Source organism: Aedes aegypti, chromosome 2 (genome assembly GCF_002204515.2).
Source record: "Aedes aegypti strain LVP_AGWG chromosome 2, AaegL5.0 Primary Assembly, whole genome shotgun sequence".
In the NCBI taxonomy this organism is placed as follows: domain Eukaryota; kingdom Metazoa; phylum Arthropoda; class Insecta; order Diptera; family Culicidae; genus Aedes; species Aedes aegypti.
In genome coordinates, this window is record NC_035108.1 from 54,142,554 (window position 1) to 54,156,134 (window position 13,581).

Here is a 13,581-nt window from a genome sequence, read left to right on the forward strand (position 1 = left end):
ACGAGTGTTGCGAACCACAATCGATGTGCAACATCTAATTCTGTACTGCAGATAGGTTTCCAAGTGATCTCACATTGACGTGTTATTTTTTTATAAAAAAATTTCACCCATATTCTTTGAAAAATATTGAAATCTGGTTTGAGGGCTGTTCATAAACTACGTATACAAAGGCATATACAAAGATCCATACAAGTTTTAAAATTTGTGTATGAACGATAGAACCCTAGGGTGGGGGAATCTGTAAATAAGAAAACATGTCGACGTGTTGGAGTTTATTAACAGTCGTTAATATCAAACTGCATTGTATACTGCACATAAGGCTCTCTTCATGATGGTAGAGCTAGTTTTAGTTTACATGGTGGACACTGCACCGTTTTTACAGCACATTATATGTATTATATTATATTATATTCACTGCGGTTCAGATAAAATACGGCTATGAAACCCCTGCATTCGCCCAACTTATAGTCGAGTTTATCGCATTTCGAACCTAAATAGAGAAGCTGAATTCAATGGTTCCTGAAACAGTTATCCCGTGAAAACACAATCATCCATGGTTGCGACTGCTCTTGGGTTAATCATCACCGTATTTATCCAGCACAGAATAGAACAAATCCATCCTGTACGCTCCACCATTCCGTCAGGTGCGAAGAGTATAATTAACTTCCTGGAAAAACTTGTGTGAATATTCTCCCACATATTGCCATCCACCCCTCCCAATCTTTCGAACAAGAAACACTATCAGCGCGTCCCGCCACCATACGTATGCATCACTGTGGGAACACAAGCAGAATGCGAGAAATTGCAATATCCCATTCCGGAGTTAATTCAATACCTGGCATTTGCAGCCTTTTTAATATGAAGAGCAACATCAACCAGGTCGTCGTCGTATCGTCAGTCGTTCTTCGTCGTCGTCCTTGCACCACCTGTACGGGGGACGGAATGATGAACTATAGTGCCAATGCCAAGCACTCGCACATATTAGAGTTGTGTGTTGGTTCGCAGAACAGGAGGAAAAATAGGAAAGAGTTAATTCAATTTGTCTCAGCTTGTGTGTGGGTGGGTGGGTTGGTTGGCGTCGGAGCATAGGAAGGGGGGTGAATGGAAAATTGAAAGTCAGCTTGCATCGCGCCAGGAATGCAGGACTGTGACATGATGAGGTTTCATTTGAAATAGTGCCGTCGTAGGTATTTCTAACTCTTCTCGTGTGGTGGAAATGAGAGACAAAGTTATTTGAAGCTGCGTCATGGAGAGTGATTTTTGTACTGGCAAACGTAGAGAGCTGGTAAATAGTTTGCGTTGCACCTCAGAGACAAAAATTTTACGGTAATTAGCACGTATTACAGCTTGAATTTTTGTTTCGGTTCGCAGGAAGGGGGTCACTGTCATAAAGCATCTCACTTTTGTATTAGAACGGTGATGAATAGCTCTAATCTCATCAATACACAGAGCTGAACAAGAGACATACAAAAGCTGTTCAATTTTCTACCATTTTCCGAAGAACACTGGCAAGGAAAATGGTGATTGACTGGTACCGGCTTTGGAGGACAATGGTATGAAATGATCCCCCCCCCCCTTTCCTCGCTGAGAGATTTTGAGTTCATCCGTGTGAGAAAAATACGTTCAATATTTATAGAAATTTGCCTGACCCTCAAATTTGCGTAACTTTCGTTGTAGAAACTACCAATTCTTATAAAGTTTCTCAAGCGGTTCCATTTTCACAACATGTCTATCTCCAACCATCAACCCCTATACATGTCTAGCAAAATGAGAAATCACCACCCTTTCGCACGTTGAATGTAATGAATGGAAACCCCCCCAAAACGACAACCCAACCCAATGAGCCACACAAACTGCCAAATGTCGAGCCAAGAGGTTACACACTCTGGCTCCAGCCGAGATCCGAGAATTGAACCGACGCCGCCGACGAAGACGACACCTGATGGGAAAAGGTGAAAACAGTATGTGCGTTTGGTGCTTCTGTTTAACGTTGTCGACGGTGTGATGGCAAAGGTGCGACTTTCTTCGAAATGAGTTCGGAATGATTGGCGATGGAGGGACGGGGTAAGGTGAAGAAATGAATGACACATGGCTTCTGAATCCATCTATTCTTGCTGAGGGGCAAGTGGATGGGGGCTAGGGTGAGGCTTGACTGTCGAAATCACTCAAAAAAAAGACTAAAATCACATGGAAATAGAAACCTAAACGTTTGAGCCAAAATATTACGATTTACTAGTGGTGCAAGCGACTTGAAAGTGAAATTTTAAGTTATGAAATACAATCTCTAATTTAAAAAAAAATATTTTCTAATTTTTTTTAAATTTTACTACAAAAATGAACTTTTGTTAACCATAATTTCATGAATACTGCGATTTAAATAGTTTTGCATGATTGAAAACAAATGTTTTTATTTTCCAACAGAAGTTGGAGTATTCTGAGGTTGCTATCTTCTTCTTGGCATTACGTCCTCTCTGAGACAAAGCCTGCTTCTCAGCTTACAGTTCTTGTGAGCACTTCCACAGTTATTACCTGAGAGCTTTCTTTGCCAATGCTGCAATTTTTGCATTCGTATATCGTGTGGCAAGTACGATTATACTCTATGCCCAGGGAAGTCAAGAAAATTTCCATTACAAAAATATCCTGGACCGACCGGGAATCAAACCCAGACACCTTTCAGCATGGCTTTCCTATATAGCCGTGGACTCTAACCACTCGGCCAAGGAAGGCCCTTCTCTCTCTATGTGAGTTGAATTCGGAAAACCATACGAACTCATGATTTTTAGAACTTTCGAAAAACAAGCTGCACCCTAATCGAACCATTTGCCCCTACAAGATGAAGAAGATACGTCACGGAGGAGTCGGCGGCGAGGCCAAGCGTTACACAGAAGCTAAAGTGCTAAATTAGTGGCTTTTTGAGTGGGAGTGCACATCCCATCATCAGTTTCGAGATCGGGTCGGAAATGGAGCGAGCCGAAAAGGGTTAGTCTCGGCGTATTTTCGTCGAAACTGAATAGTGAAATGATATACACGCCATACACGCTGTTTGCCACGTATGGCGGCTTCTGAAGATGAATGTTGAGGGATTTTCAGTTTATTAACGCTGCCATTCTTGAGTGGATTGCCTCCCGGGGTGGAGGTGGTTTCGTTTTTGGAGTTTATTTAACGGAAATTACTCGGGTGGAAGCGCTTTCAGGATGGATAGGTTGTAATCAAACGTCGTGAACACGTGAAAAGTATATGATTTTCATGGGCAACCTGAAAAAAATGTTAAATGTGAAATATACATTTGAATATTTAGCAATGTAACTTACCAATTTTATTTTCTTTCTTTTCAGGTAAGTGATGCTCATCATGTAACGTTTTCATGGAAACATTTGTAAGTCGTAAGGCAACGGTAAGAATCAATGATATAGATTGATAATAAACTGCTAAATGAAGGAAATGTTTATACACGAAGAATTTTGTAATATGTTTCGTAGCCTGTGAAGCAAATCTACAGAGATTGAACTTCGATTTAAGTTTGTCCCAAAATGCTCCCAGAATTTAAACCGGAGTTCATATGTTTGTTTTTTTTTTTTTGTTTGTCAACCCTTCTATCATTATCTTAAATTTTTAACATGACTCATGTTCCGAACACTCGACTTTTATAGTGATTTTTTTCAGAAAATCATCTTAAATCCTGGACAGAACGATCAATTCTTCTATGATTTAAGTCCCCTGCATTTAAAAATTGTGAAAATACCAATTATTACCTTTGAAATCACCATTTATCAGAATATGAGTCCTGTTCGGAATTTAAGTCGCCATTTTTGCTCTATCGACCTTTTGTCCATAAACCATCAACTAATAATTCTCGAAACCTTATTCAAACAGATTCAGGTAAAAAAAAAGTACACAAACTTAATTTATCAATTCTACGTGTTTCGCAGACGAAATTCTACAAGTTTTGCTTTGAACCAACTCGATTTTTCACTTTTAAAACGTTTAATTTCCGGATTTACAAAACGACGAAAGTAAGATTTTCAACTTTCGCAACCTAACCACTACTTTCGCCGCTCCACTATATGGAGAGGCAAAGAAACTTAACCACGAATCAAAACAAAACGTTACCCAAGTCGATTTTACACTGGTAGAAAAACGTTCCAAGTAACTAAATAAAACGGCTTATCATTTTGTCATGAACATTTTGTGGGAAATAATAGGAACTCTCTAGTTTTTGAACGCGAGCTCTTTGTATGCAAAATTTAAGCAATGTACACGGCGAAAAATTGTTAAAATGTGATTAATTTTAAAACAGGTTTAGAAGACAGGTTGTGATTCTCCTGAATTAATTTTCTCAAAACCCTATGGAAGTTACTTTCGTCGATTTGAAAAAGTAAGCGAGAATTGATATTTATAGCCTATATAGGTTTTTCAGTTATTGGATCTTCTTCGAAAGCTTCATAAGCTCTCCAGAATAGAATCCCCAGCAGTTATCTCAAAAGGCACGCACCATAATTTCAAAATTTTGCTTCAAGTTCTCTCAGGTATATTATCAAAACTCCTCTGAGATTTTCTTTTGTAAACTCCTTGAAAATTGCTACATAATTTTCCAAGGACGTTTCAAGAATTTTTTCTATGTTTTTCGATAAAAGCTTTTAAATTTCTACAGAAGTCCTTGAATTCAAAAAATTAGAATTGCTTTCTAATCATATCGTTCTTAGACTCTCAGAACATCTTCAGATACTTTTGAAATTTGTCTAACTTTTTTTTTTTTCATTTTTTTTATTGGTGATGCTATCGAAAAAATTGCAGAAGTAATCTCTTCCTTCATTTGTGACAAAATAACGCCTACAAAATTAGCCAAATCCCTCCACAAAATCTGGAATAGTAAGTAAGGACTTGATACTTGATGGGCTACAATCCGCTACGTTGAATCTACGCCGAATGGATAAATCTTCTCCACTGGGCTCGGTCCTGAGCCAATCGCTTCCAGTCGCCCTGAACGTTAAGTGCCCTTAAGTCCTCTTCAACTGCAAAAAGCCAACGTGTGCGCGGCCTACCACGAAGCCGACGGCCTCGTCCGGGTTCTCTACTGAATATTATTTTTGCTTGTCGTTCTACCGGCATTCGTACCACGTGACCAGCCCAACGCAGCCTGCCGTATTTTATGAGCTTGATAATATCCACTTCTTTATATACTTGGTACAGCTCATGATTCATGCGACGCCGCTAGATGCCATTTTCTTGTTTATCGCCGAGTATTGTTCGCAGCACTTTACGCTCAAAAACTCCAAACGCTTTCCGGTCGACCTCTTTTAACGTCCAGGATTCATGGCCGTATAGAGCAACCAGAAGGATAAGAGTCTTATATAGCGTGTTTTTGTTACGGAGCCCGTAAAAAGCCCTATTCGCAGCTGCAAGACGCCTTTTCACCTCGCGGGTAACATCATTATCGCAAGTCACTAAAGTACCAAGATACACAAATTCTTCCACTACTTCAAATTTTTCACCACCTAGCACCACTTTACTACCAACGTCACGATTGGAACCACGCTGTCTACCAGCGATCATGTACTTAGTTTTGCTGGTGTTGACGGTAAGTCCAATCCTCGCTGTCTCCCTTTGAACAGGCACGAATGCCTCATCTACGGCTCGACGATCAATTCCGATTATATCGATATCGTCCGAAAAACCCAGGAGCATATGCGACCGGGTGACGATGGTACCGCTTCCTTGCACGCCCGCTCTCCTTATAGCTCCTTCGAGATCAATGTTGAACAAAAGGTTCGAAAGCGCATCTCCTTGCTTCAGTCCATCTAAGGTTACGAAGGAGGTTGAAGTCTCATCCGCAACCCGCACACTTGATTTCGATCCATCCAACGTTACACGAATCAGTCTAATAAGTTTCGCCGGAAAACCGTGTTCTACCATTATCTGCCATAACTCATTTCTCTTTACTGAATCGTACGCCGCCTTGAAATCAATGAACAGATGGTGAGTCTGCAAGTTGTATTACCGGAACTTATCAAGGATTTGTCGCAAGGTAAACATTTGATCCATCTTTGATCGGCCCTCACGAAAACCAGCTTGGTATTCGCCGACGAAGGACTCCTCCAGCGGTCTCAATCTGTTGAACAGAACACGCGACATTATTTTGTACGCCGAATTGAGGAGCGTTATTCCTCGATAATTGGCGCACTCCAATCTGTGGCCCTTCTTATACAGAGAGCAGATGAGGCCATCCAGCCAGCTAGCAGGCAATTCTTCTTCCTACCATATTCTTAACAGAGTACGGTGCAGTATTTCGGTCAGGAGCTCGTCTTTTCCAGCAGCCTTACAGTTCTTCAACTCCTTAATCGCTGGAATATCCTTATTACTAAGCAAAAAAGTTTTCAGATCGAGGCTGCGTGATCCTTTATAATTTAAGGTAGCCGTGCTAATCTGCGCTGAAAGCTCTGGAAATACTTATGAAGTTCAAATTTATTTATTTCTAAATAACTTGAAGATTTCTTCCATGCCATCAAAACTGGTCTTGTTTCTCTCAGTAGCATCAAATATGCTAATAATTTATTCAATAGTCACGTTGGAAAATTGTCTGGATTTTTTAGAAGATTTAGCTGATTAGCAATCCAGGAAATCTACCTATCTTGTATAGTGATACCTCGATATAACGTTACCTCTTTAAAGTAACTTGATATAACGTTACTTATTTTGGTTTCCTTTTATTTTTCCAATTTTTATTATAAACTTGATTCATTTACTAAAATGAACATTCTTCAAGATTCAATCACCAACCAACACCAAAGCACAATAATGCAAACGTTTACTATCTCCGAATACAGTGATGAATGTATACCCGACCAGTGGATCACAACACAGTTGCAACAGATTTTGTTTCTCAGTTAGCACGTTTTTTTTAACAAAATGTGGTATAATTTTGGCTGATTAGTCGTTACAATAATACAAATTATAACACAAACTTGAAGCAAAATATGTTATAATTTAAACAAATATGTTACTCATTATGTTTAAAGCAAACAAAAATATGAATAATTTTGTTATTTTTCATAACTCAACTTTAACAAAATTTGTTATTAGCAACAACCCTCAATTTCTATAACAAATTGTATTATAATTATGCTTCTAATTGAAACATGTTCAAAAAACAGCCTTTGCGATTATAACTGATGTTGTTTTAATTATGTTACAATTTCCTCCATCAAAATCGCAATTTGTAACAAATCTTGATATTATTGTGCTACAATTCAGTTTATTCAATATGGTCGGTTATCGAGTGAGCTATAAGCTTAATGTCAAAACCAACATTTTGTCATTGCTGTACATTTCTTTACATCATTCTTCATTATCTTTGTGGCATTTACGCTTCCTCTCGAACGAAGCCTGCTAATTATTTTAGTTTTCTATGAAAACTTCAAGTCTAAACCAACTCTGCATTCAGAAACACTAGCTCAAACTCAGATTAGACGTGTGTCGCCGGGCCACACTTTCACCGCCGATCTTTTCAGCGTTTATTTGATAATATTTTTTTTTTTCTAGAAATGCTGATTTTCCACCAATAAATGGTTCAAATATTTTTCCAGGATTTTCTCCAAAACATGTCCAAGGACTGTTTCTAATGAATTCCGGACTCTAGGAATTTTTTAATTCAAGCATTTTGAATTTCTCCCACGTTTCCTTCTATGGATTCTACTGTGCCTTTGATCAAAAACTTCACCAACTTATTTTTCTGGAAAATAAAAATCAATTTTACTATGAGTTTTTCAAACCATTCGGTCTACGATAGCTCCAAATTCTACCGGAGTTTCAACAGATGTTTCTGTCCAGAGATTCGTAAATTATTCCAGAATTTTTCATGAATTCTTCCAGCGGCTCTTTTGAAGAACAAATAAGTAATAATTCGTGGAATACTGAATATTGAAAATTATACAGATATTCGTCCAAAACATTGAAAAAAATCTTCTCATAATATCTCCAGCAAATTCATTATGAATTTCTGTGCAAGTGTCCGAGCATTTATCGAAGAATTCGCTAGATTTTGGCAACATGACAAACATTTTCATGTAGTCTAAGTCGATATGTAACAAAATCGAACGGTTGATTTTATCAAAACTTTGATCACCTTTAGAATGACCATTAAAGAAAGTTCCTAATGATTTTTTCAGTGAGTTCTCTAAGTTATTCTTGAAGTGTTCGTCTAGAGATTTGTCAGAGATTCCTCTTGATCAAGCTTCCCAGATCTACTAGAGAACTCTCCTAGAATACCGCCGATCATACCAAAAGGTATTGGTTCGGAAACTTTTTCTTGGAAAATCGCTTAACGATAGTTTTGGTTCTTATGAATTGTTTTAAATAATTCTTGGGAAATTTATTCTCAAACTCTTCCAAAAAAAAACAAAGGATTTGTTTTAAGAATTATTCCATGAACTCTTCAAAATCTAACTCTTGAAGTTCTAAAATTACCTGCTAGAAGTGTTCATAAACTGCTCAACACTAACTTTTTTTTATAGAATTCTGAAAATACTCGTCTCTCAATTTCTTTTAAATTTCTTCCGAGTGCTCAAGAGTTCATACAAAGATTTTTCCGGAACACATTTCATTGAGGATTACTTCAGTATAGCCGTTGTAATAAAAAATGAAAATAAAACGTAGAATATGAAAAAAGTGAAACAGGTAAAACTATTGGGAAAAATACATAAGAAAAACGGAAAATATGAATAAAATCAATTTGACTTTATGAGAAAATATAAAAAAAATACATGTTGAATGAAGTTTACAAGAAAAAACATTTTGCTACGATATAACGTAACCTCGATATAACGTAACGAAAATAAATATCGAGTAACGTTGTAATGAGGTATGTATTACTGTACTTTGATGGCTACAGCGTAGCGTCTTGTCATTGCCGGGCGTATAACAGAGCGCCAGTCTTACACGATACCTTTTTCTTCAGTTGCCCCGAACGTTTAGGGTCGCCATGTCCTCTTCCACTGCGTACGGCTAGCGTTTTAATGGTCCTCCACGAAGTTACCTACCCCTACCTGTTTCCCTGCTGAATATTATTTTCGCAATTCTTTCTTCCGACATTCGCACTAAATGACCAGCCCACTGAAGTCTGCCGAAGTGTGTTCCAAAGTTCACAAATTCTTAAACAACTTCGAGCACATCCCCATCAAGCATTATCTCATCACCTACACCACCAAGTCCACCTCTATCTATACCTGCAACCATGTACTTCGGTTTTGGTAGAATCAATGCACAGTGGTCCAAAAAGCAGTTTTATGCAGAAAGATCCATTTTGAGCTTTAGAATGAAACATTAGACGAAAACGGCCTGCTACAAAGTTGTTTGTATTATTAAGGCCATTGTTTAATGTTATTGGAAATTAGGGTGGCCCACATTTTCATATAAATGGTATAACTAACTTTCTTATTTGTAGAAATTATAACATATATGCTTCAGCAAAGTTGTAGATCATTCAATATCAAGCAACTTTGCCGAAAAATGTTTTTTGTAGCTCTTAAATTGATCGATTTAGAGCATTCTTAAATGCGTCATTTGGTGAGCAACGGAATGTACTATCTCTTTCCGTTAGGGAGTTATTGTTATTATACGCCTACTATGATTGTGGATATATCTGATTGGGACATACATAAAAATATCTTTGGATGGCATTTAGAAGACACAATGAAACTGTATGGTATAGCAAATAATTACACTTGTGTTATTTTTGTAACTCTGATAAAATGAATTGAAAAACAAAGAGCTTTTAACAGAAAAATTTCAATCACTTTTAAGCTAAAATAGATATCAACAAAAATGTTGCATGAAAATTTGCGTTTTATCAAATTCTAACAGTAATTCATTGAATGCTTCTACGAGCAATAGATATAAGAAAAACAAAAGTTAAAAAAACATGGACACCCCTACCAACTCGGAATCTACACAGTACTTTTTTTGCACGGAATTTGAAATTTTCACGGCTCTTTTTCTTATTTACACGGATTGCAGCATTAACACGGTTTTTTTTTGCACGGCACGGGGATAGGTGAGCTTGAGCTTTAGCTACCACACTTTCTTCGTGCTACCTTTTTCTATGCGGTGTCTGTCACTCTCTGGCACTCTTCATCGAACCACTCGTTCCGCCTTCGTCGTTTACCAGTACCAATCACATCCCGTGCCGTTGGGGTCACAGCTTCATGAATACGATCCCATAGGCTGTTGACAACTTCGGAAACGTTCTTCTTCTTCTAAGCATTACGTCCTCACTGGGACAGAACCTGCCTCTCAGCTGCCTTTCCCTTAGTTGCTATTTTCGCATTCGTATATCGTGTAACAGGTACAATGATAGTTTATACCCAGGGAAGTCAAGGAAATTTCCATTACGAAGGATCCTGGACCGACCGGGAATCGAACCCAGACAACTTCAGCATGGCTTTGCTTTATCGCCACGGACTCTAACCACTCGGATAGGAAAGTGAAGTCTTTTGGCTATTTTCACCAATATTTACCTGTTCTCAAACAAATTTAACTTCCATCTACGTCATTGGGTATTAGATTTTTCAAATTTATTTAGTATTATCATAAATAACTTTTCATCAATTTTCGCAATTTCATAGAATTCGTAGAATTCTAACTTAGAACGGAATCACCCCTGCTTCCAGTTCCGCCTGGAAATGATGCTTCCTGGCAACTGGCTAATGTACTCAATTGGACCAGCGGAAGGGTCAGTCAGCCGGAATCAGCCGCGACTCGTTGTTTTGCTGATGGCCGCAAATTTTGACGGAACGGACCGGAACGATATGCCCGGCGGGCGGAGACCGCTTGCCTTGCAAAAAGTTTTATTTTCCGGTTCATGACGACCGTCGATGTCCAGGAAAAGCTGGAGATGGCCCAGCTGGGCGGGTGCAGAGAACACCAGGAGATACAACCAACCAACCAATCAACGGGACAAGCCCGAAATATAAACAGATGAATAAATTATCAGAACTGCGCCGCGATGGTGGCCTGCGTCGGATGGCAACTGAGTGGCAGGGATAAAATTTTAGCACTGACCAGTTGGGGTTTGCCCAAAGTTGTGATGGTATTCCGGTCAAGTGCCGGGGAATGTGCCAACCATCATAGGGCCGGATAATGAGATGCGCTGCCGTTTCCGCCCTGTTTTGAGCGAGGGTGGTGGGACAGACAATTTGTGTCACGTTGAGTGACTGAGATGATTAGCGAGGGAATTTACAAACAACAACTTCATTAATTATTAATCGATGGCAATTGGAAGGTGAATTATCAGAATCGTGGTGGGTGGATAGACAGAGCTCAAGATGTGAGCCAGGAAAGCCTTTGATAATATTCTCTTTGGTCGAGGAGAAAAAAGTTGATTCTAATCAGCATATGATTAACCCACTTGAAGATTTCCTCTGAAATTCTGACACTTGAAAACTTATTCTGTTGAATTCAGATGAAACTTTTTTGAGAAATCAAATTGAAACATTTTGATAAGAAATTTTAGTAAAATCTTTTGATAATTTCGAAAATCAACCGAAAGTTGTTCCTAGAAAAAAACTTTTGATCAAAAAAGTCTCCGTTGTAAAACTTTGTCGCAAACATCTGTTTCTCGTCAAGAATCTATGGTAAAAATGAAAAAAGGTGTTTATTTTTTGTAATTTTAAATTGAGATTTTATTGTTGAATGTTTCATGATAAAAAATAATATAAATTTAGTTAATACTTTTTGGTTTGAGATTTTTTTTTACTTATCCTGTTCATTTGGCAGGCTCGGGAAAATTTGGTTTGTAATATATTTGACAAATCCATCTTGTAGGTAAGCCCATAAAAAGTCTCTGATAAAGACCAAGTAATTATATTAAGTAGAGTTTCTGGACTAATCCATTACCAAATGATTGATAACCGACCCAAAGTACCAATTTTCATCGTCTTTTTCACTGCATAACCCCTATAATCACATCGAACACGTATCAGGTGTCGCTAGCAGCAATCCAAATTCGCATTTGACCTTTATCTATCGGGATAAGAATGGCCTTTCAAAAACAGTCATCTGTTATCGGAATTCCCATCAGGACCTGCGTCCCCTCCCTCAACAATTCCTAGCAAACAACAAACGTCTATCTCTTCCACCTGATTTAGCACCGAGATGATTGTTTGAAAGGCGATGGTGGCGGCGCCGCCATTGTCTTTCATTCCGTTTCTCCAAAGAAAAACAAAAAAAAAGCATAGAAAACCGTCATAAATCTCCAGGCACCTCCCCACTAATCTTGCTCTGGGGGCTGCAAGAAAGAGGCCACCGGCACAAAATCCACCGCCGCCGCCGAAAAACAGTTCAATTTAGCATCCTACAACTGCCAAGATAAATCATCGATTATGATTATTATTGCCAATAAATAAATATTCCCTTCCGGTTCGATGGGTGGGGAGGATTCGGGTGGCGAAATCAACGCAATCCTGACCGGTGAATTACAACAAAACTGTATCCCAATCATATCAAAATTCGTTAAAAATAACAAATTCTGTTAAGTTTTCAATGGAATCAATGTGGTCAAAATAATGGAACGAGAAGAGAAAAAAAATGCTACAATTTATTGCAACAATTAGTTTATTTTTGTACAGTTTCAAAATATCAATCTGTTTTAATTTAGTAAAACGTTATATTGCTCATGAAACACAATGGGTTATTATTTTGTTTAAATTATAACTCGGTTTGTTAGAACCCGTTTATTGCAGTGGAAATTTTGTTAAAATTAATGTTGTTTAAACTACTAATCAATTGAAATTATAACAGATTCTGTTAAAAAAAATCAAGCTTGGTAACAAAATCTTCCACAATTTTATTGTAATACTCTGATCGGGATCTGGTGCAGCCATAAAATCCCCTAAAATAATAATCGCGTGCGTTGAGTTTGCCTCCCTCGCGATCCGGTGTTAAATGGCTAAATTAATAATTGTTCGCGTTTCCACCTTGCTTTCGGCGGATGGGGACGGAAAGATCGAAATCGGGAGCGAGCGAACTGCACGCTTCATCGACTGGGTGAATAAATCAATGGAATCGAAACCGAGTGAGCATAAAGTTGCCACTGTTGGTTAATTTTGAATTATTTGTTGAGTGGGAAAAAGTTATTTATGGAGAAAGTCGTTTATAAGAAGAATGAACCTTTAGACCTTCAGGACTTCGAACAGAATCCTGTTCAGGATTCCGAACAAAATACTGTTGAGGATTTCGGTCAGAATTCTGTTCAGGATTTCTTACAGAATCCTATTCAAGATTCCAAACAGAATCCCATATAGGATTCCCAACAGAATCCTGGTTAGGATTCCAGACAGAATCTTGTTCAGAATTCCAACATTGGCGTAGCTAGGATTTATTTCTGGAGGGGGCCTAGGGGGGGCCTAGCAAATACTTGTTTAACAGTAGTAATTTCGGTCGCAACAATAAAGATTCTCACAAATTTCGTAGTTTTAATAGGTTTGTATTGATTTAATGTATTTGTAATTTTGTCTCATTTCACGCTACATCAGTGATAATCGTAAATTTCAATTTGTTTGTAATCCAGTCCAAAATTCTTCAAGAATT

The 13,581-nt window shown here is 38.1% G+C and overlaps 1 protein-coding gene across 5 annotated transcripts in view; it reads left to right on the plus strand.

The window, feature by feature from the left end:
- LOC5566288 (RNA-binding protein Musashi homolog Rbp6) overlaps positions 1 to 13,581 on the plus strand; it is a 1,418,593-nt gene that overhangs the window by 944,070 nt on the left and 460,942 nt on the right. The window lies entirely within an intron of this gene.